The 18,609-nt window shown below is 45.5% G+C and overlaps 1 protein-coding gene across 1 annotated transcript in view; it reads right to left on the reverse strand.

Annotated features, from left to right (window-relative positions):
- Window positions 1-18,609, reverse strand: part of LOC126285452 (cytospin-A) — a 1,067,624-nt gene that overhangs the window by 877,557 nt on the left and 171,458 nt on the right. The window contains exon 3 of the mRNA XM_049984846.1: window positions 17,260-17,403. The gene's annotated coding sequence lies outside the window, so the exon portion shown is untranslated. The remainder of the gene's footprint in view (window positions 1-17,259; window positions 17,404-18,609) is intronic.

Genomic DNA, 18,609 nt, shown 5'->3' on the forward strand with positions numbered 1-18,609 from the left:
CCGGAAGGCATTCGATATTGCTTCACGCTGTAGTGTACAGAACAAAATACGAGTATGCTGAGTATAGGCTCAGAGTTTTTAAAGAATTCAGGAGTTTATGGCAAACAAAACTCAACCTGCTGTTTTTAATGAGATGAAATCGGCAGACATGAAAGTAATTTCGCCGGAGTGTTACAGAGACATTACTATTTACAATACCCATAGTGATTCCCTAGTGAAGTTACTAACTTTCAGGGATGATAAGAGGGCTAAGTGCATCAATATGAGATGAGTGACCCTGATCCGGAAACGACTGAGTCGAAAGTAGTAAGATAAAATTGTTCTGATACTTCTGAAAGTGGGCCTCTTCCACTGAAAGTCCTTTGCTTTCCACAGTTTGTGAGGCGGTTGTATAAAACAAACGAAGAAAAAAACGTCTAATAGGCATGGGCTCTGAAATACATACCTTGTTCACTAGAAGAAGCGTGTTTCAAAGTAGCAAAGAGGAGCAAGTGCTCATAGCTCGTAGGGTGTACGCTTCAGAGCCCATAAATCGCACATTGCATCATTTAACGAAATAATAAGCAACCAGTTGCATAAAAGAAATTTTTTTCTGTACCTGTTTCAGATACAGCAAAATGCCATGGTCATATGATTCACGACGTCTGCACAAAAACAGTATACAGAAGCGGAACAACAAATGTACACATAATGCCAGAAAAGGATAAATAAGTTCGGTATGCCAGATATCACGCTTGTCTGGTACCACGCATGTCAGGCGGGCCGGTGTTGATCTGTTCTACACAACATGATAATTCTTTAATTTCCTCAAAAGCTTCGCAACACCAGAAATTAAATGGCAATACTCATCTAAATCACCTGTAATTGTTGTGCGTGGCTCTTTTAACTCATAAGGAACGTTTTTGCAAAACGGCAGCAAAAGTCAGAGAATGACCCAAAATCCTTTACAAAATTACTAGCATACATTGACTAAGCGAATGACTACCGTAGCGAGGTGCCGAATGTTTCTGTCCTGTATGGGTCCATGGCATAAATTTACTCCCAGTTGAATGACACACCGATATGAAGTACAATTAAATGTGCACAATTTTAAGTGGCTACCAATATTATCCTTTCTCGCCTTCGAAGGCTTACAGTAATAAAAAACAAATGGTTGAGATGAAGATCAAATGCGCATTTATCTATAAACTGGACGGCAGTTTATGGAAGCAGTTGAAATTTCGAAATTCTCCATGGAAAATAAGGCAACGGCTGGTTGAATCACTGTACGGTACATAATGAAAAAACTTGATAAGTGGAGTGAGCTGCAAAACATTCTGAACAACTGGAGACAAATTTCTACCAAACAGGCAGCGTCGTGGGTTTAAAAGATGGCTACGACAAGAATGTGAACCGAGTTCGAGTGAATCACAGGAGGTGCAACTTCTGGCTACACACGTTGGGGCAGGTTTCCTGCTCTCACAGCGACTGAGGCGACGTTACGCGGTCTGGCCAACGTCATACCAGTGCTCGGTGCAACGGAAGGCGTTCGGAGAGATGTGGACACGGACAGTGGCCGAAGCCTCAGGTCTGCAGACACGCAAGATTACGTAGCAACATGCAACGCGGTAACGGCTGCAAGTAACACTGTTTGAGCTACCTCCCGCAGTGACTTCAGAACTCGCTCCCGTGTGAGTAATACGTATGAGTGTGTGCTGGTCAACTGTTGATCAGGTGCACACTTAATAGCCGACCGATGTCGAGCGGTCCTAGGCGCTTCAGTCCGGAACCGCGCGACTGCTACGGTCGCAGGTTCGAATCCTGCCTCAGGCATGGATGTGTGTCATGTCCTTAGGTTAAGAAACTTCCTGGCAGATTAAAACTGTGTGCCGGACCGAGATTCGAACTCGGAACCTTTGCCTTTCGCGGTCAAGTGCTCTACCAACTGATCTACCCAAGCACGACTCACGCCTCGTCCTCACAGCTTTTCTTCTGCCAGTACCTCGTCTCCTACCTTCCAAACTTTACAGAAGCTCTCCTGCGAACCTTGCAGAACTAGCACTCCTGAAAGAAAGGATACTGCGAAGACATGGCTTAGCTACAGCCCGCGAAAGACAAAGGTCCCGAGTTCGAGTCTCGATCCGGCACACAGTTTTAATCTGCCAGGAAGTTTCATATCAGCGCACACTCCGCTGCAGAGTGAAACACTCATTCTCGTCATTAGGTTAGTTAGGTTTAAGTAGTTCTAAGTTCTAGGGGACTGATGATCTCAGATGTTAAATCCCATACTACGTAGAGTCATTTGAACCATCTGAACCTTAACAGTTGGCCGGCCGGAGTGGCGCTACAGTCTAGAACCGAGCGACCGCTACGGTCGCAGGTTCGAATCCTGCCTCGGTCATGGATGTGTGTGATGTCCTTAGGTTAGTTAGGTTTAATTAGTTCTAAGTTCTAGGCGACTGATGACCTCAGAAGTTAAGTCGCATAGGGCTCAGAGCCATTTGAACCACTTTTCAACCTTGACAGTTATTTTTAAATATTACTGATAAACCATTCCCCCGTTGTGTGAACTTCGTGCTGGTCGTAACTCAAGTCCCTATGCTTACTTGGTTTACAAAATTTCCCAGTCATGACTATAAGTATGGAAGTTGTTACAACGACCAAGGGCAGACCATTTGTTCATTACAATGTTTAGGCAAGGTGTAAATGTAGGTAATATAAAGAAGGTGGTGTTAAGCGAAAAGTTCGATCATCGTAAGGGGAAGCTACGTTCGAAGAATGGAGTAGTGTTTTAAGTGATCAGATATCTCTGCATATCAGACGACGCAGCTCCAGAAGTGAAGAAGCAAATTGAGACAGCGTAGAAGACGGTCCGATAAGAAACTACCAAATAAATGATTTATACGTGGATGAAATAGAAAAGTATGCAGCAAACGTTATGATTTTGTTACGGTAACGTCTAACTCACAAAACATGAGGAGGGCCTTGCATTACGAGTGGGGCAAGCGTGGGAGAACCGACGGGCCAAGAACTGTTTTAAAATTGATCTTCATGAAGATCTCTTAAAAGGCATGCTTGAGATTTTTATCCGTATTTTTTTTACACGCGATGCAGCAGAAACAAAGACTTCTTTGAAATTGCGCGTCTCGTTCAGCCCGGTCACTACCTGACACAGGTGGTGTCCGCAAATCTCGAGGAAACCCTGCTGTCCTCCACCAGTGATCCCACATTTTTTTGCAGTTTTCGAGAAAATAGTTTTTGAGGCAACTTCTGGGGAAACGGAAACGTTGTGAAAATTTCTACGGAAAAATGCTTTAGTACGGGGGGCATTGTGGAACCTGTTTATCTCCCTAGAGTTACTACCTATGCCATCTCCGACATTTTAGTTCAATCAGCACATACTTAGTTTTCTAGATATTCAGTAGATGTCACTCTTTCTTCAACTCATTTGGTGCACCTTTACTTTTTTCGGGGAGACGTTAGTCTCACAGCGGTGTTACTTCTCACGGAGGTCATTATGACGTATATACGAACAGTTTCGACCGTTTCGTATCTCTGTAGAGTTCCGCGGTTCCTAATGACTTCTGAGAAGACGCCATACTGGACTTCGTCGTTTTAGCTGAAGCTTGTATTTGGTTTGTTTTATATTGTAACATAAGTCGTATAAAAATATTCTGCTTTAGATATTGAGGATTTCTCGGAAACACGCCCGCACTGGCATGATTTGTTATAAATACTTGTAGGGTAATGACAGATCGGCGGTTAACAGCTTTCTGGAGGTGTAAGTAAAAAACACAGGCATGGAGTTGGTGTGTTCACAGCGGCGTAATGGATACAGGTGTCGAGTTGTAAAGTGACACACAGATGATGAACTAATAGTAAATCAGCAGAAACATGAAAAAAAACATGAAGAAAGCAAATGTGGCGCTCATCGAACAGGTGTTTTATTTTTCTGGTCAAGCTATTGTTTATGTTTGCAAGTTAAACATTTTACTTTATTTACTACAATTTTTTGTATATACACTACTGGCCATTAAAATTGCTGCACCACGAAGATGACGTGCTACAGACGCGAAATTTAACCGACAGGAAGAAGATGCTGTGATATGCAAATGATTAGCTCTTCAAAGCATTCACGCAAGGTTTGTGCCGGTGGTGACACCTACAACGTGCTGACATGAGGTAAGTTTCAAATCGATTTCTCATACACAAACAGCAGTTGACCAGCGCTGCCTGGTGAAACGTTGTTGTGATGCCTCGCCACAGGAGGAGAAATGCGTACCATCACGTTTCCGACATTGATAAAGCCTATCGCGACTGCGGTGTATCGTACGCGACACTGCTGCTCGCGTTGGTTGAGATCCAATGTCTGTTAGCAGAATATGGAATCGGTGGGTTCAGGAGGGTAATACGGAACGCCGTGCTGGATCCCAACGACCTCGTATCACTAGCAGTCGAGATGACACGCATCTTATTTGCATAGCTGTAACGGATCGTGCAGCCACGTCTCGATCCCTGAGTCAACAGATGAGGACGTTTGAAAGACAACAACCATCTCCACGAACAGTTGGACGATGGCTGCAGCAGCATGGACTATCAGCTCGGAGACCATGGCTGCGGTTACCCTTGACGCTGCATCACAGACAGGAGCGCCTACGATGGTGTACTCAACGACGAACCAGGGTGCACGAATGGTAAAACGTCATTTTTTCGGATGAATCCAGGTTCTGTTTACAGCATCATGATGGTCGTATCCGTGTTTGGCGACATCGCGGTGATCGCACATTCGAAGCGTGTATTCGTCATTGCCATACTGGCCGAACACCCGGTGTGATGGTATGGGGTGTCATTGGTTACACATCTCGGTCACCTATTGTTCGCATTGACGTCACTTTGAACAGTCGACGTTACATTTCAGATGTGTTACCACCCGTGGCCCTACCCTTCATTCAATCCCTGCGAAACCCTACATTTCACCAGGATAACGCACGACCGCATGTTGCAGGTCCTGTACGGGCCTTTCTGTATACGGAAAATGTTCGACTGCTGCCCGGGGCAGCACATTCTCCAGATCTCTCACCAATTGAAAACGTCTGGTCAATGGTGGCTCGTCACAATATGCCAGTCACTACTCTTGATGAACTGTGGCATCGTGCTCAAGCTACATGGGCAACTGTACCTCTACACGCCATCCAATCTTTGACTCAATGCTCAGGTGTATCAAGGCCGTTATTACAGCCAGAGGTGGTTGTTCTGGGTACTGATTTCTCAGGACCTATGCACCCAAACAATGTGAAAATGTAATCACATGTCAGTTCTAGTATAATATATTTGTCCTGTGAATACCCGTTTATCACCTGCATTTCTTCTTGGTGTAGCAATTTTAATGGCCAGTAATGTACGATAATTTTACGGCTCTGTACATATAATTCAACCTTTTCAAGCTGACAAGACTGACAACAAAGAATAATTTAAAGGAATAGATAGGGTTAAGATATTTGGGAGAAATTTGCCTAAATGGTATCACTTTGGGAAATTTTTTGTCTGCTATGAGGGAATTTCGAAAACTCAATCTGGAGACGCTGCTGTCCGCATATCTCAGTACCTGCATTTCTCCGACAATACTAAGGAGGGGTTAGAGACAGTGAGTGCTTCATCAATATTCTGGATATGACTCTATAATACCGTACTTTGCTTTTTCCAACTAATGTTCTGTACCCTCCGTTCGTGCCATGCTTGTATTTTACATGCACCAGTATTTTATGAAAGAACTGCCAGCATTATGCCAGTTTGAACAGAGCCGAAGGTATTAGTAAGACTTACGAAAATGTACTGAAATGATGCACGATGCGAAGTCAGCTGTCGCTAGACTTCGGTAAAGACAACACTGTGTAACAAAGTGTGGTACTGCTATTTCAGGAACATGTACACTGGGCAACAAAATTTAGGGATCATTTTTTCGAAACCCCGTAATCCAACCCCCCCGCTCCCACCCCCAAATTGCGACGTTTAAGTTTGAAATTTGGCTCAAAGATGCGCACAAGCTTCCTCTGTCCTGATGCAAAAGCGTGGCGCCCTGCGAAGTCACTCTCGGGCTCTACAACGCTTCAAACACCGAGGTGTCGATACACGCCGAGAGAGAGAAAAAAAAGACACAGTTCAGATGTTCATGTGACGTGCCAGATGGGTTAATGAGGTCACATGGCACCAAGCATCACCATAGTTCTGCCTAACACCATCGAGGGTGTGTCACACGATCGGAACATTGTCACACTCCCCCTCACCAACATTTCACCTCATCTTTTGTCGCCTCTACGATGGGGGTTACAATCACACGGTTTTCTTATTAATGGCCGAGGAAAACATTGCAGACACACGGCCGCTCACAATCGGCACGAAAAGCCCGCACGGGGTACCAAGGGCGTCAGCGAAACCACCCTTTCCCTACGACGTTGATTACCACACATTTCGCGGTGGTAGTTAGAATACGACATATGTAAGGATTCATTGCAATTCAACTCATCGTATCATTTCGTTCAAAAAGCATTATTCGAGGACGTAGAAACGATTCAAATGCACTGAAGCGCCAAAGAAACTGGTATAGGCAAGGATATTAAAATACACAGAGATACGTAAACAGGCAGAATAGGGCGCTGTGGTCGACAACGCTTACGTAAGACAACAAGTGTCTGGCGCAGTTATTACACTATATGATCAAAAGTATCCGGACACCCCCAAAAAATACGTCTTTCATATTAGGTGCATTGTGCTGCCGCCTACTGCCAGGTACTCCATATCCCCGACCTCAGTAGTCATTAGACATCCTGAGAGAGCACAAAGTGGCGCTCCGCGTAACTCATGGACTTCGAACGTGGTCAGTTGATTGGGTGTCTCTTGTGTCATACGTCTGTACGCGGGATTTTAACACTCCTAAACATCCCTACGTCCACTGTTTCCAATGTGATAGTGAAATGGAAACGTGAAGGAACACGTACAGCACAAAAGCGGACAGGCCGACGTCGTCTGTTGGCTGACAGAGACCGCCGACAGTCGAAGAGGGTCGTAATGTGTAATAGGCAGACATCTATCCAGACCATCACACACGAATTCCAAACTGCATCAGGATCCACTGCAAGTACTACGACAGTTAGACGGGAGGTGAGAAAACCAGGGTTTCATGGTCGAGCGGCTGCTCATAAGCCACACATCACGCCGGTAAATGCCAAAAGACGCCCCGCTTGGTGTAAGGAGCGTAAACATTTGACGATTGAACAGTGGAAAAACGTTGTGTAACGTTGGCATGGTGTGCGTATGGTGAATACCTGGTGAACGTCATCTGCCAGCGTGTGTAGTGCCAACAGTAAAATCTGGAGGCGGTGGGGTTATGGTGTGGTCGTGCTTTTCATGGAGAATGGACTGCCATTTCCAAGAATCCTTTCAGCACCTGATTTAACGTATGTCTGCCAGAGCGGAAGCTGTCATCAAGGCTAGTGGTGGGCCAACACCTCTTGTTGTTTTGCGTGGCACTCTCACAGCACAGGCCTACATTGATGTTTGAAGCATCTTCTTGCTTCCCACAGTTGAACATCAATTCGGGGATGACGATTGCATCTTTCAAAGCGATCGATCTCCTGTTCATAATGCACAACTTGTGGCGGAACGGTTACTCGACAACATCCCTGTAATGGACTGGCATGCACAGAGTTCTGACCTGGATCCTATAGAACGCCTTTGGGATGTTTTGGAACGCCGACTTCGTGCCAGGCCTCACCAACCGACATCGATACCTCTCCTCAGTGCAGCACTCCGTGAAGGATCAGCTGCCATTCCCAAGGAACCTCCCAGCATCTCATTAAACAGATGCCTGCGAAAGCGGAAGATGTCGTCAAGGCTAGGGGTGGGCCAACACCATATTGAATTCCAGCATTATCGATGGAGGGCACCACGAACTTGTCTTTTCAGCCAGCTGTCGGATACTTTTGATCACATAGCGTAGGTCGGTTACTGCTACTACAATGGCAGGTCATCAAGATTTAAGTGAGATTGAACGTTGTGTTACAGTCGGCACACGAGCGATGGGACTTAGTATCTCCAAGGTAGCGGTGAAGTGGGGATTTTCCCGTACGACCATTTCACGAGTGCACCGTGAGTATCAGGAATCCGGTAAAACATCAAATCTCCGACATCGCTGCGGCCGGAAAAAGATCCTGCAAGAATGAAACCAACGAAGACTGAAGAGAATTGTTCAACGTGAGAGAAGTGCCACCCCGCCGCATTTTGCCGCAGATTTCAGTGCTGGGCCATCAACAAGCGTCAGCGTGCGAACCATTCAACGAAACATCATCGATATGGCCTTTCGGTGCCGAAGGCCCGCTCTTGCACCCTTGATTACTTCATGACACAAAGCCTTATACCTCGCCTGGCCCATCGACACCGACATTGGGCTGTTGATGACTGGAAACACGTTGCCTAGTCGCTCGAGTTTCGTTTCAAATTGTATCGAGCGGATGGACGTGTACAGGTATGGAGACAACCTAATGAACCAATGGACCCTGCATGTCAGCAGGGGACTGTTCAAGCTGGTGGAGGCCCTGTAAATGATGTGGGGCGTGTGCAGTTGGAGTGCTATGGAACCCTGATACATCTAGATACAACTCTGACAGGTGACACGTACGTAAGCATCCTGTGTGATCACCTGCATCCAGTCAAGTCCATTGTGTTCTCCAATGGACTTAACCACTTCCAGCAGGACAATTAGACACCCCACACATCAAGAATTGCTGCAGAGTGGCTTCCGGAACCCACTCTGAGTTTAAACTCTTCCGCTGGTCACGAAACTGCTTCAGTATTGTGTTCATATGCCATTGGCATCTACATCTACATCTACGTCCAACTACACATTTCAGAGTGGTTCTTCTACATCTACACCATACTTCTGCAAGCCACATAACGGTGTGTGACAGAGGGTACTTTCGGTACCACTAACTGAGCCCTCAAACCCTGTTCCACTCGCGAATAGTGCATGGGAAAAATGGTTGTCAGTAAGCTTCTGTATTGGCTCTAATTTCTCGAATTTTCTCCCCGTGATCAATACGCGAGATGTAAGTGGGGGCAAGTAATCTGTTGTCCGACTGCCCCTCAAAACTGCTGCCCCGAAATTTCAATAGTAAATTTCCCCTTTATGGACAACGCCTCTCTTGTAACGTCTGCCAGTAGAGTTTGTTTAGAACCTCCGTAACGCTCTGTCGTCAGCTAAACGGTTCAGTGACAAAACGAGCCGCTCTTCGTTGGATCTTCTCTATCTCCTCTATCAGCCTTACCTGATACGGATCCCAGATGAACAATACTCAAGAATCGGGCGAACAAACGCCTTATAAGCCACAACCTTCGTGGATTAGTTACATTTCCTTAAATTCTTCCGATGAATCTGAGTCTAGTCTCTGCTTTTCCCACTGTTTTATATGGTCATTCCACTTAAGGTCGCTTTGGATGGTTACACCTACATATTTTACTACACACGCTATCTCCAGCTGTTTTCATCAACAGTGTAGCTGTACAGTAGTATATTTCTTTTCGTATGTATGGGCAATATGTTACATTTATGCACGTTCAGGGTCAACTGCCAGAGTCTGCACCATTCGTCAATTTTCTACAGGTCTTTCTGCAAATTATTGCTATCTTCTGGTTTTGCTACTTTGGTATAAACAACTGCATCACCTGCGAATAGCCTTAAGGAGCATCCGACTCTTTCTACTAGATCATCTATATATACTGTGAACAGCAACGGTCCTATCACACTTCCCTGTGGTACTCCGAATATTACCTTAACATCTGTAGATTTAGTTCCGTTAAGAGTGATGTGTTGAGTTCTACTGTATGAAAGTCTTTAATCCAACCGCAGGTCTACTCTTTTACTCCGTAAGCTCGTATATTTTTCATTAAACGGCAATGCGGGGCGATGTCAAATGCCTCACTAAAATCAAGGAACATGGCATCAACCTGAGCGCCGTTGTCCACTGCGCTTTGGATCACATGGAGGAACAGAGCGAGCTGACTTCCGTTGGATCTCTGCAAAATCCATGTTGATTTTTATAGAGGAACTGTTCATTTTCCAAGAACGTCGTAATTCTTGAGCATAAAACATGTTCCATAATTTTACAATAGATTGACGTCAACGATATAGGTCTATAATTATTTGGATCTGTCTTACGACCTTTCTTTAACACGGGAATGACCTGCGCGTTTTTCCAGTCGTTAGGTACCTTTCGTTGCTCAAGGGATCTATGATAAATTATTGCTAGAAGGGGAGCAAGTTCTTTTACATAATCTTTATAAGATCTTATAGGTATCTCATCTGGTCCTGACGCCTATCCACTATTAAGCGATTGTAGTTGCTTTTCAATTCCGCGATCGGTTATCTTAATATCTACCGTTTCGACGTTCGCACAACGGTTGAAAGGAGGGACAGTGCTACGATCTTCCGCGATGAAACAATTTCGGAAGACCTAATTCTCTCTGTTATCTTCCGTGTCGGTGTCTGTATGGTTGCTGAGAGAATGAATAGATGATACTGACCCACTTACTGATTTTACATACGACCAAAATCTCTTAGGGTTTTTTCTCAGGTCAGTTGACAACATCTTCATTGCACGCTTCTCTCATTGCTCTCCTTACGCTCATTTTCGCTACGTTCAGCTTTTGTTTATCAGCTAGGTTTTTACTTCTCTTGAATCTGAGATGAAGTGCTCTTGGTTTACGTAGCGCTTTTCTAACACGGCTATTAAACCATAGTGGATCTTTCCTATCCCTTAAAACCTTACATACTTCTCTACTGAACGATGCCTTTGAATTTTTTCCATTTGTTCTCCCTAGCTTCGTCCTCATCACCGAATATTTGATGCTGATTGCTGAGATATTCTGAAATTTCTATCCTGTCACCCTTGCTGAGCAAATATATCTTCCTACCTTTCTTATCATTCCTTGCAGGACCCGTCATCATAGATGTTGTCACAGCCTTATGATCACTGATACCTTCTTCTACGTTAACTGATTCGATAAGTTCAGGTCTGTTTGTTGCCAAGAGGTCTAGACGTTACCCTCACGAGTTGGCTCTCTATCTGCTCAAGGTAATTTTCGGACAAGACATCCAGAACAATGCCACACTATTCCCTTTCTCTGGCTGCAGTTTTGATAGCATAGCACTATACCTGGCAAGTTGAGGTCACCCCCTATTACAACTGCATCATCAGGAAAATTTCTAATGATGTTCTGCAAGCTCTGTCTGAAGCACTCTACAACTACAGATCCTTACCGATCAGCAGTTTTGACCATTCTTTGATACTCAGTTTCACCCAGATTAATTCACATTCGGAATCCATGATAACCTCGCTAGATTTTATCGAAATTTTTACTGCAATAAACAGGCCGCCACCTTTGGCGACTAATCTATCCTTAGGATAAACATTCCAGTCTGAACTTAGGATTTCGTTGTCATTGACGTATGGCTTCAACCAGCTTTCTGTTCAGAATACTATCTCTGCATTACAACCTTCAATAAGCGATACTAATTCTGGGACCTTTCCTTGGATGCTCCTGCAGTTTAATAAGATCATATTCATCTTTTCTATCTCTGATTTGCGAGAACCAAGATTCTCTGAGGTCGCTGTGGCTAATTTAACAGGCAAATCGTATTTGCTCCCAAAGGAGCGGCCTCTAACCTAAAAAAAAGCCCCATGTGCACGCAACATGTACTCCGCTACCCTAATAGCCGCTTCCTGCGTATAGTGCACGCCTGACCTATTAAGGGGTCCCCTACAGTTCTGCACCCTATAGCAAGGGTCGAGAAATTCGCATCCGATACCGTCGCAAAGTCGTCTGAGCCTCTGGTTTAGGCCTTCTACTTTGCTCCAAACCAGAGGACCGCGATCAACCCTGGGTACGATGCTACAAATACACAGCTTAGCGTGCACCCCGCGTGTGTTGCTAGTTGCCTTCACCAAATAAGCCAGCCGCTGAAAGGAGCCGAGGATGGCCTCAGAACCCAGGCAGCAGCGTTGTTCGTGCTGCCATGTGCCACTACATGCAGCGGGTTGCATCCAGTGCGCTCGATAGCCGCCGGCAGGGCCTCCTCCACATCACGGATGAGACCTTCCGGCAAACATACTGAATGCACAGTGGAATTCTTTGCCGCCTTGCCTGCTATCTCCCTGAGGGGCTCCATCACTCGCCTAACACTGGAACTCCCAATGCCTAGCATACCCATCCTTTGTACTTTTCGGACTGGGCAGGAAAATCGAACGCTGGCCCATCAAGAGAGGCATCCCGTGCTGGCTCAATCATCAACACTGGGAAGCACCTCGTACCTGTTGCTAAGACGTAGGGAGCCAGCCGCACGGCCTGCTCCCTCTTTCGCCTTCCGCCCAGTGACACGCAAAAGCCACCACTGTCTGCCACCCACTCTGGAGAGAGGACGGACTGGTCAGATTTTGCGTATCGGAAGCCGCAGCGACATCCGGGCCACCAGGGGATTCCAGTGGCACCAGAGGTGTCGCAGGTCTCGTCACTGGCGCCTCGACGTCACCGCAACTTCGACCATCAGCTAGAAGCTTGTCGACGGTAGCCAACGCAGCTTTCAACTGTTTACGGACAGCAGCCAACTCTCCTTGTGTCCGCTCACAACAAGCACAGTCTCTAGCCACATCGTACTGTGTATAAAATAGATGGCGCTACTGAGTTTGAAAATACACCAAAGGCGAATAAAGTAACACTAAAAGTTGGTGTGCAGATTTCTCACTGAACTCTGAGACCGCAAGCTATTAAACAAAAATAAATTTCTCTACAGGGAAAATTTACTCTAGGAAGCCGCCCTGCACACGGATATTCACAAGACTTACGCAAAAACAACAGCTTGAATCCTTCTAGGCAAAAAAATTAACAAGTCTATGGCAAAAGTCCTCATCGATGGCAATTCTCTCTCATGCAGAATAAACCAAATCCCATAAAGCATTGAAAGTTCTCGGAGGAGGGTCTGGCCAATCGTCCCACAGTCTTCCTATGCTGAGCCCTTAAGAGCTCTGCGGGATTGAGATTAGGTGACTTTGGAGAGCACGGAAGGCATATAATTATATTCTCCCTCCTTTGAAACCAACTCTGAATGCTAATGCTAGTGTGTGATGGATGATTATCAATTTATCATATTAGTAAATGCGACGACCTTCGGGGTACCGAAGCTGAGCTCCAGGGATGATGACGTTTTCAAGAAAAAGTTCATAGCACACTGAACTGAACTAGTCTTGGAAATGTTCATTGGTTGATTTGGAGGAGGGGATCAAACAGCGAGCTCATCGGTTCCAGCGGGTTAGGGAAGGATGGGGAAGGAAGTTAGCCGTGCTCTTTCAAAGGAACCATCCCGGAATTTGCCTGAAACAAATCGCGGAAAATCTAAATCAAGATGGTCGGATGTTGGTTTGAACCCTCGTCCTGCCGAATGCGAGTTCAGTGTGCTAACTAATGCGCTATCTCGCTCGTTCTTGGATACGTTCTGAAGTTCCTGCACCCATGTAAGACATCCAGTCCCAACATTTCACACTTAAGCGTCCGCTTCCAGCGCGTGGCCACGAAGCGCGCGTCATACTGTTGCCCATCTGTGAGGTAAACAAGAGCAGGACCTCTGCTTGTGGACTCAGTTGTGCACTCGTAGGAGAAAATGAGTTTCCTCCAATCGACATCTTCCCCAGAAACCCACAACTGTTAGTCTGTTCACAGCTTGTTCCTCAGACAACGGTTCTTCGATATGAGCACGACGGAGCCTGATTCCGTAGTCCTTTAATCTCATGAGAACAGTTCTCGACGAGCCTGGGAAATGTAAAGCTCTCCTTAATTCCCGGATGACTGACGAAGGAACATTCTGCACCGCCCTGGCCAATTCTTCATCTTGTTTCCGTATAGAGAATCGTGGTCTTCCAGGCATTGACCGTCTCGTTAGTTCATCATTATCTTTAAATCGTCTAATCTATCTCCTTGCTGCAGTAGCATGAACACCTTAACGACGTCCTGCATCATATGCGCTAATACCGTTTCCAGAGAGAGCAATTATTCGCTCGCAAACATTGACATCAGGCATTTTGAACCTGTCCTATAACGTATGCCAATCAGCTGAAACGTTTCTCTTAGCTGAAAACTATAGAGACGCTAGGTGGCGGTCGAAGTAATTAAAAATAAATACATCAGTTCTTAATATTTTCACTATCATCATTTGTATATTGGTTTAAAGTTAACCATCAGCTTATACACTCGGCCACTGATACAGAGGTGAAACGCTCATCGTTGTAGTTATTCTTACCGACGTGGAGTCCTTGTATTTCAACCATTTTTACGTGCTCGAATAATCTTTTCCAAAACGAATGATACGATGAGCAACTGCAATTAACCTTGACGTTTACTGTATTCTAACTATTATATTGCTTCTATTTGATTATTTAAAATCGAAGCTGAAGCTCCACAGACCGATGAAGTTGTGGACACTGGCACTTCTGAATTTCAGTACGTGAAGTGCTCTGTTCTTGGACTCTTAAATTATTCGTGAAATACTCGAAGGCACTGTGACAGCTGTGGACTACGTGAATATTATTGCAGATCATCTGTATACCTTCGTGCTTGATGTCTTCACTGAAGGCGATGGATACTTTCGGCAGGATAATATCCGTGTCTCAAGGCCAGACTAGTGCAACACTGGTTTGAGGAACATGAAAGTAAATTCACGTTGTTGTGTTGGCCACTGAATTAGCCTCATCTGAACGCGATGGAACACACCTGGGACGCTATCGGTATATTACCTCTTCTCCTTGAGCGCTGATCAATGGGAAATAAAATACTTTTGTAATCGTCTTGTTGACTTTGAATCGAAATTGATTCTGAAATCATTCACAGATTTGAATGAAATATCAAATTGAACATACTGATTCCCTTAACGACAGTAGTGGCTGGAATACGACAGCGCTCAGTGCAATGGGCACCAGATTGTAGAGCTCGACGACTTTTATGCGGGGTTTGTGAAATTAATTAATCACCGTCTACAAGCTCGCTCGCAGAAGTTAATTAAGCTCACTATGTGTTCGGAGAGACCTTTACTAGCAAATCTTCCGTCATAAAATCCAACGACTTGTTGTATAATGGGCAACGGTATTTATAATGCTAAATACAATTACACCTCGCCGGCCGGAGTGGCCGAGCGGTTCTAGGCGCTAAAGTCTGGAGCGTGACCGCTAAGGTCGCAGGTTCGAATCCTGCCTCGGCCATGGGTGTGTGTGATGTCCTTAGGTTAGTTAGGTTTAAGTAGTTCTAAGTTCTAGGGGACTGATGACCTCTGAAGTTAAGTCCCATAGTGCTCAGAGCCATTTGAACCATTTTTTTTTTTTTGAACAATTACACCTCAATCTCCAGTACAACTCCAGGACCAAAGGTAATGACAATACATGCTTCTCCTCGATAAAGAATAGAAACGATAGAACGTTCCATAGAGATCAGGCCCACGGAGCGAAGCAGTATGGTACAGTACAAATAATGTTAATTCTGATCAGTAAATTGGCGTACTGACGGCATAGAAATTTGAACTGAATATAGAAGTGAGACATTATAAACGGCATAATGTATCGGGCGCCAGCTAGGCGCCCTCGAATTTACGGGAATTTCGTGACCTTCGAGTAGGGATTTCGCGCCACCTGTTTCCGGAAAATCTACGAAGGACTAGTCGAATCGATACCACGTAGCACACCTGGTGTATTTCGTTTAGAATGTTGAACAAACACGCTCTTAATCTGGTTGTGATAATGTTCTGGCTGATCAATTCACATGGCTCGATTCGGGCTAGGCCGGCCGCGGTGGTCTCGCGGTTCTAGGCGCTCAGTCCGGAACCGCGCGACTGCTACGGTAGCAGGTTCGAATCCTGCCTCGGGCATGGATGTGTGTGATGTCCTTAGGTTAGTTAGGTTTAAGTAGTTCTAAGTTCAAGGGGACTGATGACCTAAGATGTTAAGTCCCACAGTGCTCAGAGCTATTTGAACCATTTTTTGATTCGGGCTACAGCCAGTCACAAAATACACTGAAGAAACTAATACACCTGCCTGATACCGAGTAGAGCCCCCGCAAGCACGCAGAAGTGCCGCAACACAACATAGCATGGACTCGACTAATGTCTGAAGTAGTGCTGGAGAAATCTCACGCCACGACAGCTGTCCATAAATCCGTAAGCTTATTAGGGGGTGGATATCTCTTCTGAACAGCATGTTGCTGGGGAGTTTGGTGACCAGCGGAAGGGTTTAAACTCAGAAGAGTGTTCCTGGAGCCGCTCCCTAGCAATTCTGAACGTGTGTGGAGGCGCATTGTCCTGCTGGAATTGTCGGAATGTACAATGGATATGAATGGATGCAGGGGATCAGACAGGATGCTTACGTACGTGTCACCCATCAGAGTCGTATCTAGATGTATCAGTGGTCCCATATCACTCCAACTGCACACGCCCCACACCATTACAGAGCCTCCACCAGTTTGGACAGCCTCCTGCTGACACGTAGGGTACATGGATTCATGAGGCTGTCCATCCGCTCGATACAATTTGAAACGAGATTCGTCCGACGGGCTTAGGAGAGGCGTGAGGCTTTGTGTCGTGCAGTCATCAAGAGTACACGAATGGGCCCTCACTTCCAAAATTCCATATCGATGATGTTTCGTTGAATGGTTCGCACGCTGATACTTGTTGATGGCCCAGCATTGAAATCTGTGGCGGTTTGCGGAAGAGTTTCACTTCTGTCACGTTGAACGATTCTTTTCAGTCGTCGTTGGTTCCATTTTTGAAGGATCTTTCTCCGGCCGCAGCGATATCGGAGTTTTGGCGTTTTACAGAATTCCTGATATTCAAGGAAATGATAGTACAGGAAAATCCCCACTTCATCGCTACGTCGAATATGCTGTGTCCCATCGCTCGTGCGCGAATGTAACACCACGTTCAGACTCACTTAAATCTTGATAACCTGCCATTGTAGCAGTAGTAACCGATCTAACAATTGCGCCAGACACTTGTTGTCTTATATAGGCGTTGCCGACCGCAGCGCCGTATACTGCCTGTTTGTATATCTCTTTATTTGAATAGCATGCCTATACTAGTTTCTTGGGCACTTAATACTATATTACTAATCACACAGGTCAGGAGGTAGATATCATTCCGGCAGATGTACGTCTGGGTCGGTACACGGGTAACGTTCTCTGTAGTTAGACTGTACTCACCAGAGGTGTGGAGCGAAGAGGAATTCTCTGCTCGCCTCGGCTCGGCTTGGGTTGTGGAAGAAGCCGCTACAACGGCAACTCGACTAGTTATGCGCGAATACCGCGGGCGACGACCTCTTGTAGGATAGCGCGGGCTGCGTACGGCTGAAAGACAGCAGAATGAGCTAATTATTTAAATATGCAGCGTTTCTTTCTGCGGGCAAGTACACACACACACACACACACACACACACACACACACACACACACACACACACACAAGAATTACGTGCGCATATTCATGCAATAACATCTCAGCACAAGAAAGATTCCACTGCAGCGAACAAGAACGCGAAGAATACGCATAGCACAAACGGAAAATAGATAGTCGCGGTGTTGCAACACGGCGGTCGTAGGGATGCAGCGAAGCAGGAGGGAATTATCATTATCGCTTTTCTAGTCTGTACTACCACTACGTGACACTATTGACGTATGATGTTACTACTGTTTTCAAATTTGTCATTTCTTATTGCCAAAAGAACGGCATCTCCGGAACTGTCCGAGTAGTTTGCTCACAGCGGCTGTTTAAACAATATGTGGTGAAAAGACTGCAAATTTCATTGAAGGTTTTCTTTGGGTGATTTTTCATGATTTTCGCGGAATCCTAACTGAATAATGATGCCTCCAACTGCCCAGTTCAACTACTGGTAATCAATCACCTACAGAAAGGTCTGTTTAAACTTGGTTTACAAATTTCGTCGTCATAGTGCTTCTGTCAGCGACGAAAGTCGTGAAGGTCTACCAAAATTGATTATTTTTCGAAAAAAAAAGCCTGTGAGCGGCATGGGTGAAGGCGATCCACATCCTGCGTATCGAACACTGTTCCCGGTGGATTTCGCACAATTTGACCGAAACTCAAAGAAGGCTCGTGCAAACTGAGGACTGGGAATGGAAAGGGTTGTAAGTGCTAAAACTCACGTTTATCACAATAATAAAAAAATGTAAGTCCTTTTGAACGTAACGTATATCTAGAGCCTGGATTTCAATGCAAATGCATGCTGCCTCCATGTTTCCACGTTTTGCCCATTTGGGTTCAAATGGTTCAAATGGCTCTGAGCACTATGGGACTTAACATCTGTGGTCATCAGTCCCCTAGAACTTAGAACCACTTAAACCTAACTATCCAAAGGACAGCACACACATCCATGCCCGAGGCAGGATTCGAACCTGCGACCGTAGCAGTCGCGCGGTTCCGGACTGAGCGCCTAGAACCGCGAGACCACCGCGGCCGGCGCCCATTTGGGAAGTGACTGTATTTTTCTCACATTATATCGGTATAACTGCATGAATTTAGACATTTATAATGCATAA

This window comes from Schistocerca gregaria, chromosome 8 (genome assembly GCF_023897955.1).
Source record: "Schistocerca gregaria isolate iqSchGreg1 chromosome 8, iqSchGreg1.2, whole genome shotgun sequence".
NCBI classification, from domain to species: domain Eukaryota; kingdom Metazoa; phylum Arthropoda; class Insecta; order Orthoptera; family Acrididae; genus Schistocerca; species Schistocerca gregaria.